Source organism: Protopterus annectens, chromosome 16.part0 (assembly GCF_019279795.1).
Source record: "Protopterus annectens isolate FY-2018-M chromosome 16.part0, PAN1.0, whole genome shotgun sequence".
Taxonomy (NCBI): domain Eukaryota; kingdom Metazoa; phylum Chordata; order Ceratodontiformes; family Protopteridae; genus Protopterus; species Protopterus annectens.
The window spans coordinates 571,339,090-571,353,754 of NC_056750.1; the positions used below are offsets into that span (position 1 = coordinate 571,339,090).

Genomic DNA, 14,665 nt, shown 5'->3' on the forward strand with positions numbered 1-14,665 from the left:
GTCTGACCCCTGAAGCCATCATCAAAAGAGGTCAAAACTAGGCATAGATTAGTCATGTCACTGGGTACCTACGATTTGTGACTAGGCTACTAATGGTCTTTTTGATGAACAGGTTAATATTGACCTATGAACATATCAACCTGTAGTTTCACGAGGCAGGTATAGAAGGTAAAAACATTGCGCATCTGAGCAAAAAATATTACAAAACTTTCATTACTGTATCCCTATAGCTTAGTATATTTTCTGGCACAATCTATAATGTAGCATTTTCCCTAAGCTGTATAAGTGTGAGAGCTTTCAGTTTTTAGATGCGGCCAAAATGCATTCTTAATCCTAACTTGTTTTACTCATGTTTTTCAAAACCACGTTCTGTACCATATGTGGAAATTTTTGCCCTTTATATTCAAGAAGTAATTGCAGTAATGGTATCTTCATTTTAAGGGTTTAAATATATATATATGTGTTTGTGTGTGTGTGTGTGTGTGTGTGTGTGTGTGTGTGTGTGTGTGTATGTATATATATATATATATATATATATATCTGTATATGTGTGTGTGTGATGCATTTTGTTTCAGCATAACAATTTTGGAGGGATTCCTCAGGAATGTGATAGCTGTTGTTTTGGGAGCTTTAGGTCCCAATGCTTTTTGTTCTGTTTGAAAAATATATTTTGCTTGTTTGCTTTGAGAAAGTCAACTTCAGGACCAAGTAACATTTGGCTGGTTTTGTTTGTTTTGTAGCATCATAACAACACACTTGTTGAAAACATTGTGAACTCGTAGAATTATGTCATTGTAATTACTTTTTCAAAGAGAACAATGGAGTATTGTCATTTTCCATTGTTTTTTCTGCAACTTACAATGTAGCCATTTTTTGCTGACCACATTGTGAAAGGATTTTGAGATTCAGGTTACTAAATGTTGTTGCACAACAAAAAGGTGATTTGCCCACAATTTACGGAACTACTATTCTTGTCAGACTTGAGCAGTTCATCTTTGATACTGCATCACAAAAAAAAAAAATAAAGTTATGAGACTAAAACTTACTACAGTGTTCAGTTTGGTGAAGGTAAGGTCTGCTCTTGGGAAGGTCTTCAATATTATTACCTCAGAAATTTACAAAATGATTATTTTCTTCACATTATGACTTGAATATGATAGCTGCCGTTTGCTGTTAATTTGAATGCACATACCGAATTTAAAGTCTCTTTCTTTAGAGTGGTAATTAATTGAATGTATCTTGTCTAAAAGCAGCTAATCAAAACTAAGATAAATGAAAGGACTTGCATGATCTGGCACAGAAATGCTGCCTGCTTGTTCAGTTAGCTGACTTTCAATCAGTTGTGCAGGATTTCCCCCATGTTTGACAAGTTGCCATCCAACAACTTGTTGGTAACCCATTAATTTGTACTAAAAATAACTTAATGCATGGCTGTTATAGAAGGTAATCTTAAACATTTTATTACTGTTTACTGCATGGAGGTAAATAATGAAGCAAAACTTGAGATTCTTGGAGATCTGTCAGTTTGCCACGATAACTTTTCCTTTGCGCCTCTTCATGCATGCAACAGATTAAAAAAAAAATTATAGAGCTGGTTTCTTATTTCACCAAGTGTGTGCAAACCGCCGCATAGCTATTATGCAAATGAATTTTCCAAATGGAGTAGAAATATCTCTTCTAAATTACCACCCCTTGTTTGTTTTGTATTTCCTTATTTTGTCTGTCTCTCTCTTTCTCTCTCACACACACACACACACACACACACACACACACACACACACCCCATGCACTCAATCTGCTGAGCACTAGTTTTAGTGCCGAAAAATGTTGTTTTGCTCCTCTTCCAGGACGTTATTAAATGTGGTATAGCAGAGTTGCTTCCTCGCACTGTTTTGCTGTATAGTGTAGTTTCTGACTGGGTTGCATTCTGTTAATGCATTTCTGAAATGCCTATTATGATACCTTATTGGGGTAGAAATTTCACTTTCATCTTTTCTGTTCCCTTTTTTAAAAGGTCATTTCTGTTTTTACTGATCCTTTATACTGGCACTTTTTTTTCTAATACTGCCTCCTAACCCTCACTGACACAGATAATCTATTTAATTGCACGCATCGCTGTATAACATTACTTTGGAATCCTTAACAACACAACCTCTTAAGAAGCTTACTGTTTAAATTCATTTGTGAGTTTTCCTCTCGCCCCAGATTAACTTGCTAATTTCTTTACATAATGCACTAAACTATTCTACATGATTGTTTTGATATGGATATTTAGCAGGAAAATGTCAGCATCACATTTGTGTCTTTCGGCTTTTCCCGGTTAGGGGTCGCCACAGCGGAACTCCGGTCCGCTAATGATTGACAGTTGATTTTTATGTACCGGCCAGGCCTGACGCACAACCTTCAACGAAGGTACGCCCATCCACGCATGTCTCCACGCAGAAGACGCTCTAGCTGAGAATCGAACCGGACAGCGCTACCGCAGCACCACCACCGCGGGTCTAATTTTGAATATATTTACCCTACCACTAGGTGTCTCCTGACAATACCTCAACCTACCAGGGCACTATTAGTGCAGTTCTGCGCATCTAGAAGAATATTGGCAAAACTTTTCATTTTTTTAAGTAAATACTTTTCTGACTTCTATTGTAGATCACATACTGTGGAAAATGCTGCTCGAAAGCATGTACTGCATTTTAATTCTGTAATTAAAGTCCCCAAACTACCTCATCTTCCAAAATGTTAATATTTGTTTTAGATATATGTGTATTAGGTACATGCTATGCTATACAGGTCATATATATATATAGAGCCACAAAAAATTCCATATTCTGTGCATGATAATAGCACAGCCAATGATCAGCTTATGTCTCTGCTTAAAGAAAAAAATGCTTAAGTTGAACCCTCATACAGAAGGACAAGGTGGGCTTGTTGGCCAGGGAGGAAGACTTGATGGTTGGGGATACTGTGTGTGTGTGTGTGTATATATATAATAAATATATATATATATATATATATATATATATATATATATATATACATGCACACACACACATGATGGTTGTGGTTACTGGCTACAAAAAATGCATAGATTGATCAATTCCTGCCTTCCCTAAAGCAAAATTACATATTTTAAATGTAGATTTGCTGTATTTGAGAGTTTCTTTCAAAAGTGATTGCACAAAAAAGTTTTCCTTTATTTGTTTTACTAGCTTGTGAATCATTTCAGGTTCAGCAAAAATATGCACACATGCATACACACACACACACACCAAAACAGTCAGAGGTGGTTGTGTGGTTCGTGTGCTACAGAGTACGTATTGCAAAACTTGTAGGATTAACTGGATGCATACACACAAATATGTATCCACACAGACACCAGAGGGTACTGTCATTCTATATCAGATTGGTTTAATTACATTGATATTTTGTCATGATTATTCTGGAGGACTCAAATTAAATAACTTTCAAATAATTAGATTAGCAATCTGGCTGCCTTTTTTTTCATCTTTTAACTGTCTTTCTGTGGGCAAAGTGAGCAAATTTTGGAGGCAGTTTGCAGGTCTTTGCATGATAAAGTCAACAGTTTTTCATGGTGGGCTAGGGAGTGAAGGAATGCAGTTCATTTGTTATTGTACCATTCTGCAGACTGCCTGAGTTAATGAAGCATGTGTCCCTGGTCGCAAGGCTGAGATGGCAGTGATGGAAGGTGGATTGAGTCAGCTGGCAGATGCCGCTAGTAATCAGAGCATGCCTCAGTGGCTTAAAGCTATCAGAGTAGAAAGGTGGTACTGAATAAAAGGGAGGGGTAGTGTTTTTGCTTCATTTCCACTGTTTATTTTCTTTCTGTTGCAGTTTACAATTTTGTTCACCCCCCCCCAGAACTATTTGGAGTTAAAAAGGATGCAGTCCCATTTGTCTCTGGAGGCTATGTTAAAGCTAAACTTTGAACAGCTGGGTTCATTTGAAGAGGGTGTGTCTCCTGCAGGAGACCAAGATGACATTGTCATATGGCTGCATAGCCCGTAATGATGAAATAGATTACTGGGAGATATCAAGAAGCATGCCATTTCCACTAGAAAAGAATCTGCATATGTGCATCCTGTGCTTTTAGACACTTGTGCATTGTTATAGAGACATGAAAAAAGTAGACCAAAAAACTCTGAACTTACAGGTGGTATTTTTTGATATTTTCCATTTCTCTCTAGTACATTGGGTCTCTGATGTCTTGATTGAGGTGGATAAGGGAGTAGGCACATTTAGTCTTAGTAGAAATTTGCCAGTTCTGTACGTACACAGCTGTATATTTTGTGATCTAGAGTCGGGAAGACAGCTAAGAATAAGTAAACAAGTGCAGCCAGTCTGACTTTACAGTTGCTTTTTTGTGTTCGTGTTTTTGCAATATCATGGTGCCTATCAACTGCACTGGTTAACATGCTACACATATCCCCTGCAATTTAGAACTTATGACTCCAGAAATGTAGTTTTTAAAATTATAGGGACCCATTGTTTTCATAAGCTGCAAAAACCTTAAATAAACCTTCATCTCCGTGATTGTCTGGAGACTCCATAGATCAACTGTTCCTGTAAACAGCATGTGTGGAAAAAGTTTTAAATATGGAGTGATCTTCACAATAGTTGTTCACCTGAAGTTATGGAAGTCTTAACTTTGGTTGAAAACTACCACTTCAATAACTGCAGTAATATTTTGCAGAGAGCAGGTTGTAATGAGATGGGTTTCTTCATAGGTAGTAAACTCACTTTTCAGGGAAGGTGTTATGAGCTGAGCTGCTCTTCATGGATAGCAAAATCTCGCTGTGCAGTTGTTTTCTCATCTAAGATTAACTTGTTTCTCCTCAGTGGCACTGCATTTCATTTTCCATTGTTTATTATTAACTTTAAAACTGTATTAGCCAAAGGCATAAGCAATGAAATTCCCACTAGATATTTGACTTGTATGAGTATTTGCCTTTTACTGTTGTCTTCATTACTGGTGACCAAACAAATACGATGGTCTTAAGTCATTAATGTTCATTTGTTATGTAATGTCATTTTGTTAATTTCAGTGCCTCTGGAAGGGTGCACTGTTCGGTCTGGGAAATTGTAGTATTTTAGGGTTTATATGTTCAGTAAAAAATAAATCTGTCTCTCTGTTTCCGACCATTTATTAAATACAAAGTACTCCATTTTGTATTCCTTGAGTCTCAGTTGCCCATCTGGAAGAACTTGAAATGATGCAATAAATATTTTTCTAGAAAAGTCATAGTGGTTGAAATACTGAAAATTTTCAGAAATGTTTCAGAGCCTGTGATTATATTGTTCCTTATAGATGACGTCTGTCTGATCTGTAAGGAAATGCCTGACCCAGTTCTGCTTGAAAATTTGGTACCTGGAATGCACACACATCTGGGACAGTTGCCATCAGACCAAGGAAACTAATATTAAAAATAAATACCAGTAATATCAGAAACTGTGATAGTTACACAGTGCATTCCAAGATTATGGAGTAAGCTTTCCGTTTCTGTAACGTCATTCAAACCTAAACTTTAAATATGAATATATTTATGCATATGTATACACACAGGCACATTATTTATATATATATATATATATATATATATATATATATATATATATATATATATATATATATATATAGGCTGTACATCATGTTGTCGATCGCACTTCCAGAGTACAGGTCAACAATGAAAGTACACATTGCAAATATAAATAACCGAAAGAGATGACACCGTAGCAATTTTAACAAAATTTGTACATCAAAAAGTATATGGTATTATACAAACGACTAGCATATATATTAGAAAACACAGTATATTTTTGAGGAAGACCTGAAATGATTTGAGGTAAGAGAAGTAAGTATGTATAGTGAGGGAAGAAGGCATAATAGTTTAGTACTGTAAAGTGTAGATCTAAAGAAATTCTGAGGGTGTGTATAAAAAGTGGAGAATATAGAGTTAATCAGGTGGGTAGCAAGAGCCAGGACTTTTCTAAGTGAGTAAGTAGAACTTTTTTAAATTGTACTATGGTGCAGATGGAAGTGGGTAATTTATTCCACATTTTAGGACTGATGTTAGAGAATAAGGATTCTCCAGCTGAGTTGTTAGCTTTGGTGGATTTAACTAGGAATTTGTCACTGGAACAGTGTTCTAGTGGTGCTGCATGGTTGTATGAGATCTTGAAGGGCTAGGGTTTTATCTGGTTCATGGAGTGTTTTATGGGTGAAGGTTAGTTGCCTTTATTGGAGGAGCTGAAGCAGTTCTAGACAGTTTAGTTATCTAAGGGCTGTGCAATGGTGTGTTTTGTAGGGGGGGGTTGTAGCGAATTTGGCTATTTTATTGTAACATGAGTCTAGTTTAGTAAGGTCTGATTTGCGTAGGTTAGTTAGTATAGGGGAGGCATAGAGGAGGGGTGACAGGAAGTGTGTCTGGGTAATGGTAGCTTTTGTAGATCTGGTTAAAAATTTCTTGCTTCTGTAAATGAGGCCTAATTTTTTATGAATTATTTTGATAGTTTGGGCTATGTGGATATCATATTTTAGATTGTCAATTTTGATCCCTAGCAGCAGTTTGGTATGTGTCACAGGGGTTATCATAGTTCAGTTGTGGGACTAGGGTGAAACCTGGGAGTGTTGTAGGTGATGTTCTTCGTGTTTCACTGTTGCAGTCATTACATTTGGGTAATCTGCTGGCAGGTTACCCTCAGTCGGCATGAATTCCAAAGTCTTGGGTCCTGCGTCAGTTGCTGTCTCCTCTTCCATGACGTCAGGTCGTCAGGGGTATAAAACATGCAGCCGACGCCATTTTCTTTAGTCTGTCTTGCCGCGCGGTGCCCGAAGCAGAAGCATTTCGCAAGTGCCGGTCGGCCAACTACTGAAATATTCGAGTTTGAGTTTCAGAACCGAAGTCTTCACTAAAGCTAAGTACCCCATTAGGGAAACTTTTTTCTTGCTCCATACCGATGTCAGAAAAAGTTAATAATTGTATTACTTGTGGGAAGCAAATACCTCATAAGGATTTCCATTTATACTGTATTCCGTGCCTAGGCCCTGATCACAACGTGCCTGGCTGTCTGTTTTTTGCTAGATTTAACCAACACACTGTTAAGCGTCGGCATATTTTTGCCTCAAAGTATTTTGGAAACAGATTTAACTACCCAGAAATGTCATCGGATAGCAATCAGACTACCGGAGTACATAAAAAACGCAAAGAAAAGGACAGAGAAACACAGTCGAGATCCAAAACTGACGAAGCTTCTCCTAAGCCAGTTGCCGGTACTCAGTGAGGCGCTTTTGCAGCCCCTGATGCCCGCTACCTTCAAGTCGCAGGCCTCTACCGACACCCATCGGCATGCCGACAGATACTCAAGGTATTGGACCGACGGATGTATCTCCCTCGGATGGGTCTGGAACCGCTGAGCAGGCACCGGCTTCTGAGGGTGTGTTCAGACCTCAACATTTGTATATCAAACCGACGACAGCTGCAAAACCAAAGACCAAAGCAACTTCTAAAACTAAAAAACTGACGCATGAGCCACATGCACAGGCCTCTATGCCTAAAAAACAGATGATCAAAATGGCTGAAGACCTTGTTACCCTGATCAGGGGTACCCATCCCCCTCCAGATAAGAGGCCTAGGCAAGACACTGATTATGAATCTTCAGATCAGGTTTCTATTTCTTCTGATTCCTCTTCTGATCAGGAATTATCTAATTCTCCCTATGAGGATTCTGATGCAGAGGAGTCTATACCATCTGCTTCTCCTCCTGAGGATTATTCATTTGGGGAAACCTTGCATACTTTGAGGGAGCATTTTCACTGAGAGAGTCAAGATTTCTCAGAATCAAAAAAGAGGCTCCGGGATTTCCTCCTCCTCCCTCAGCACAGGCATTTAGCCCCCCCCCCCCCTGTTTTAGACATTGTGGATGATGTGTTTTCGGGGTCAAGCTTGAACCCTGACTCCTTACCTCCGGCTCCCAGTAAGCCTGACAGATATTACAGGGTCCCTGACTCGCACAAATTTTTATTTAGAAACCCTGCAGCTGATCCTGAAACTATTTCACAGGGTCCAAAGGGAGTTAAGGCCTTAACAGTAAAAAAATCCTATCCCCTCTGACAGAGATTCAAGGGCACTGGACAGATGGGGAAAAAAGGTTTATACATCTGCAACCTTGGCAATCAAAGCCTTAAACTGTCAATTTAATATGCTTAAGTATCAACAACATGTTATGGGATTGCTGAAACAAAAAATGATGGTTTCTGAATGTGCAGAAAGTAAAGAATTGCAGGAATTATTGCATGCAGCTGAACAGGTTGGAAAGCATACTTTGCAATGTGGTTTTGACTCCTTAGAGGCCTCCTGCAGGGCCGCAGTTACTGGATCTGTGATTAGGAGGCATGCCTGGCTAAAGGAACAAAGTTTGCTGATCATGTTAAAGCTAAATTGCTAGATGCACCTTTACAGCATGATTCTTTGCTTGGTATTAAGGCAGAAGAGGTTTTAAAGAAAATGGAAGACAAAGCTAAGTCTATGCAAACTGTTAAAGAATTCTTACAAGTGCAGCCACCAAGATTCAGTAGACACTGGCCTACAAATAATTGGTCCTTTCCTGTGTCAGACAGAGCTCAAAGGGGCAAATCCAGATGCCCTAAGGGTTCCAGATACCAGGCGCAAGATTCATACAGGTCAAAGCAATGGGGCGCTTCTACCTCCAAATCTGGAGGAGATAAAGTGCAAACCTACAGAAAACAGTTCCAATGACTTCCCTCTGCCTACACCAAACACTTATCTTTTGGCAGCACCCTTAGGGGGAAAGTTAGCACTTTTTGCTCAAAATTGGCAGTTAATAACCCAGGACAAGTGGGTACTAAACATAGTATCACAGGGATACAGATTCCATTTCCACACACTGCCAATGGCAAATGGTTGGCCAGATCTGCCCAAAAATCAATGGGCAGAGGCACAGAAACAGGTTATGTCCCTCATGGATATGGGGGCCATTCAGCCAGTACCAGAACAGGAAAAAGGACAAGGTTTTTACTCGACTGTTCTTGGTACCCAGAAAGGACAAGCCTGCGGCCAATACTGGATTTATCAATTTTGAACACATACCTGGACATTCCAAAATTCAAAATGCTGTCTTTACAGCAGCTTCTGCCCATGCTGGGCAAGAATGCTTGGCTGGTGACATTAGACCTAAAAGAGGCATACCTGTATGTCCCAATAAGACAGTCATGCAGAAGGTACTGCAGATTCAAGGCTGGCTTAATGCATTAACCAATTTTCTGCACTGCCCTTTGGCTTATCTACTGGGCCCAGGGTCTTCACAAAGTACCTGGCACCAGTAATTGCATTTTGCAGACAAAAAAGTATACAAATATACCCTTACATGGACGACTGTCTCATTCAAGCAGAGAAGCAAGGACATTCTTCTTCAATACCTGGCGTTTGTGAAAAGGCTTCTAACATGCCTAGGGTACACGATGAAAAGAAATCACAACTGGTACCCTCTCAAAAGATAACATTCCTGGGTGCAAGCTTGAATACAGCTGCCCAGATGGCTTACCTCATGCCAGACAAGCAAAGGCAACTGACTACTTACTTCAAACTGATGGCGACAAAAACCCAGTTATCTGCAAGACAAATTCTGCAGGCTTTGGGCTTCATGGCATCCTGCATCCTACTGATTCCATGTGCGAGACTGCATATGAGGAAACTTCAGTGGTACCTAAAATGTTTATGGAGTCAACATTCTCAGAGTCTGGAAACAATGATTCCTCTCACACCCTGCCTACAACAGGAGTTTCTGTGGTGGACAAAGGCATGTCACCAACACATGGGACAGGCCTTCACTCTACCCCCTGCCAGCCAAACCTTAACAGACGCATCAGATTATGCCTGGGTGGCCCACATGGCAGGAAGATGCGTTCAGGGCATATAGACCCCAAAACAAATGCATCTACATATCAACCAAAAAGAGATGCTAGCTGTTCAAAATGCCCTAACAGCCTTCAAGGACTTACTTCATCCAGGACAACTACTGATAAAGACGGACAGCACCACAGTCATGTGGTATATAAACAAGCAAAGGGGGACACACTCATATCCCCTTTGCAGATTAGCCATGGCACTGTGGGACACAGCTTTGACCTACAAAATACATATTTAAGCTCAATTCCTGCCAGGAAAGCAAAATACTCTGGCAGACGATTTAAGCAGAAACCTTATGGACCCTCACGACTGGAAACTAAATCCACAAGTCTTCAGCATGATAACAGAGAAATGGGGGAGCCCAGACACTGATCTATTTGCCTCTCCTCAAAGTTATCAATTGAAAAGATTCTGCACAAGGACTTATCACAGACAAACATGGAAAGTGGACACCCTATCCTTCAGTTAGAAAAACCTATCAGTTTACGCCTTTCCTCTTCTGCCTCCTCTTCCCAAGGTCCTTCTAAAAGTCAGACAAGAGAAACCAGGGATGATACTAATTGCCCTGGACTGGCCCTGCCAATACTGGTACCCAGTCCTAAGGAACTTGTCTCAATACCCAGCTTAGACCTTACCTCAAAGACCTCAACTACTGTCCTAGCAAAACAATCAGATCCTGCACAATCAACTCCAGACACTGAACCTGGCAGCATGGCTGATCATGTAGTTATACAAACAACTTCTCTCAGTAAAGCTGTGATGGATATAATTTTTGAAGCCAGAAGGCCTAGTACTAGAAAATCGTATGCTGATAAATGGAAGAGATTCTGTGCTTGGAATCAAGCACAAGGAACTGATACAGCAAAACCAAATATTCCTCAGATATTACAATACTTAACTGAGATGCTTGACAAAGGCCTATCTTTCTCTTCAATTAAAATCCATGCCTCTGCCATTTTGGCTCATTACAATACAGAGCCACCAATCTTTTCTCATCCTTTACTAAAGCAGTATCTTAGAGGAGCCAAAAATTTAAGGCCTCCTAGAAAAGCACCATTACCTGCATGAGACCTCAGTTACGTATTGGAAAAGCTCACCCTGCCTCCATTTGAACCAGCTTCCACCGCTGATATAAAATTGTTATCATGGAAAACAGCTACAAGTAATTACTTCAGCAAGAAGAGTTACCGAGCTACAGGCCCTCATGGCTGTAGAGCCTTTTATCATATTTTACCCAGACAGGGTGTCTCTGAGGACAAATCCTACATTTATGCCCAAGGTGGTTTCCAGTGTGGCTCTTAACCAAACAATTAATCTGCCAACCTTTTATCCAAATCCGCAGAACAAGGGGGAGAGAATTCTGCATTCCTTGGATGTACACAGACAGCTTAGATTCTACTTCAGCAGGACTAAAGCTCTAAGAAAAACTGAGCAATTACTAGTGTCATATGCTGCAGGATCAGAAGGAAAGGCTATTTCAAAGCAGACAATTTCAAAGTGGATAAGCCACTGCATTCGTTTCTGCTACTTACACCATGGTAAACCTGTGCACAAGGGTATTAGGTCTCATTCCACCAGAGCTGCAGCTACTTCAGCAGCCTTTCTCAGAGGAGTACCAACCAAAGACATTCTAGAGGCTGCTACTTGGAGTTCTGTTTACACTTTTACAAAGCATTACCATTTGATTCTGTGCTCCAAGTCCAGGGCAGGCTTTACCACTGCAGTTCTGCAGGGCCTTATAGCCGCACCTAATGCTGTTTAGCTCCAGCCTCCCAACCATAGCTTTGGGATTCTACCTAAATGTTGTGACTGCAACAGTGAAACACAAAGAACATAGTACAGTTGTGTACACTTACCATAAATGTAGATGTTCGAGTGTATTCACTGTTGCAGTCCAGGTTACCTGCCCGCCATCCCCCAGTCATTCTGGAGTTTATCTTTCATTCTCTTATCTTCTACAACCTATGTGGTGTATTTGCTTGTAGATAAAGGTAAAGTTTATATTGATGCATGTATGTATGTGTATATATATATATATATATATATATATATATATATATATATATATTTGCTACCTTTTTGGGGGCACCTGACATCTGGGGCAAGAAAAACTAAAGAAAATGGCGTTGGCTGTATGTTTTATACCCCTGGCGACCTGCCGTCATGGAAGAGGAGACAGCAACTGACGCAGGACCCAAGACTTTGGAATTCAGGCCGACTGAGGGCAACCTCCCAGCAGATTACCCAAATGTAATGATTGCAACAGTGAATACACTCGAACATCTACATTTATGGTAAGTGTACACAACTGTACTTTCTTGAGGGGTGGAAGAGGAGTTTGGTTTTATTTGGGTTTAGAATGAGTTGAGAATTGGTAAGCCAGGATTCTACTGATAAAAATGAGTTCTGGATTATGGTGTGGAGTTCCCGTATGGTGGCGGCAGAGCATATGAGGGTAGAGTCATCTGAGTGTTGTATCACAGATGCTTGGTGAGTGGAGATGTGGAGTTAGTTGGTAAAGAGGGCAAACAATAGTGGTCCTAAGATCGAGCCTTGTGGGACACCTAGGGAGACTAGGAGGAGAGTGGACAGGTGATGTTGCCACAGTACAGCCTGTTGTCAGTCTGATAGGTAGTTTTGGAACCAGGTAACAGTGGAAGCACTAAGGTTTAGGGAAGAGAGGACTTTTATCAGTTTGGTGTGGTTTACCATATTGAATGCTTTGGACAGGTCTAGAAATATGGTGGATATGAATTACCCTGAATTTCTAAGTTGGTTGACTGTATTAGTAAAGGACATGAAGGCTGTAGTTGTACTATGATGGGGGTGAAATCCATGTTGTGTGATTAAAAATAGATTGTGGGTGTTAAGATAGTTCATGAGTTGAGTTTGGACCACACACTAGGATTTTGGATAGTGGTGATAGAATAGCGATTGGGGGTAGTTGCTAAAATTGGTTGAGTTGCCTCCTTTGTGAAGGGGTATTGTAGGGGATTTTTTCTTTGTAGCAGGTACTATGCACTCTGACATAGATCTGTTTGAGTATTGCTACTGGGTAAGCTATTCAGGGTTAGTGGTAGAGTTTGGAGTGGGTATGGAGGTTTTGCCTGGATATAGTATGTTTTTAACTGCAGCTCAAAATTTTTGTTGGTTATTATTGTATTTTTCTTGAATATTGTGGTAATTGATTTTGTCCTGTTTGAGTTGAAATAATTACTACTCTGGAAGTGTGGAGGTATGCAATTGTTTTATGACTTCCAGCACCTGCCAAAGATCTGAGCAAAAGCCCTTGTGTGTGTATTTTTACGGGCAGGTGCTAAATACTTCCAGCTGCCAGCAATGATCTCATTCCGCAAGCTATCTCAAGTGATATTTTAAATATTATTTTGAGAAGTCTTTTAGAGAGGGCATTCTGTGCGCTGTCTTGGATCTGACAACAACAACAACGACGACGACCATTTCCACATCATCTGCCTTGCTCTGTTAAGTAAGTTATTAGGGAATAATGATTCTTTCAGATTCAGTCAGGAATATAGTGAAGCTTAGTTTAGATATTGTTTTTCTTTATTTGACTGAGCCTGTCCTTTAATGTTATTTTAAATATTTCCTGTAATTTGAACTCGGATGTCAGTGTGAATATATACTTAGTATTTTCTTGTTATTTTATTAATTATTAATTATATTTAAACCTTTCATTGTGGCTGATCTTTGTAGTGATATTTAAGTTTTGAGAGTACTTCATTAAAGGGGGCATAGCTAGTAAACCTATGCCAGCTTTCCCAGGGGTGTGTGTAAATCAAATCTGTGTGTGTGTGTGTGTGTGTGTGTGTCAGCTACTTGGGCAGAGACTCAAAGCACTTTTTGGACAGAGAGGGTGCTGGAGGCCGTGGCTTGGTCACTCAGCTGAGATCTCAACTCTGTAGCTGTGCCAGTGGGGAGTCTTACTGGGGGTCTGGAGAAAGAGGGAGAAACCAGCCCCAGACTTGACTGACTGTGGTCTCTGTGTGTTCTTAAGGGAAACTGCAATTGATGCAGAGAGCTGCATCTGGAAATACTGTGTGTACCTGATATCCTCCCAGTGAACGTCCCCCACTGTTGCCAGTGGTGAGGACTGAGTCTCCTTGATTACTGGCCCAGAGGTGGAGGGGGACATCACACCTATAAAATGCCGTAACAGTTCTGTAAGATTGAGTGGTTTTCCTTCATTTTTCTGTGCTTAGTCTTCAGTCTTCTAATGTGCTATAAAATGTTTTTATTTTTGCTCACTGCCATTTATGTAAATTCATTTAGATTGATATTAAAGAATTTGAAATGTGACATTTTGGGATGAGAAACTTTTTTTGATGTTGTTGCCCCACCGCAAAGTGGCATTAGTTTTTTCTACAGGGAGAGAGCAAAGCTGCCCACAACCCCCAAGTGAAGGAAGAATACATCTGTCACATACTATACTTTGTAACTCAGTAGTCACCACTGCTTAGGGCAGTGTCAAGGCTGTTCTTGGAGTTAAGCCCCTATGCCCCTGTAATCCATAAAGTTTTGCATTGTAGTGTGAAGTAATATGGGTTCAAATAATCATGACCCTGAAATTTGTCGTCATAAAATGAAATTCAAATCACTATTATTCATTCACCTGACCTTTGTGATTTTGACTAATTTCTAATTTATTCCATATTAACTTGCTTCATTAGGTTACAGCATGGATACCTTGTGAATGTATT

General features: G+C 39.9%; 1 protein-coding gene across 3 annotated transcripts in view; it reads left to right on the forward strand.

Annotated features, from left to right (window-relative positions):
• Window positions 1-14,665, forward strand: part of RXRA (retinoid X receptor alpha) — a 1,663,729-nt gene that overhangs the window by 1,255,057 nt on the left and 394,007 nt on the right. The window lies entirely within an intron of this gene.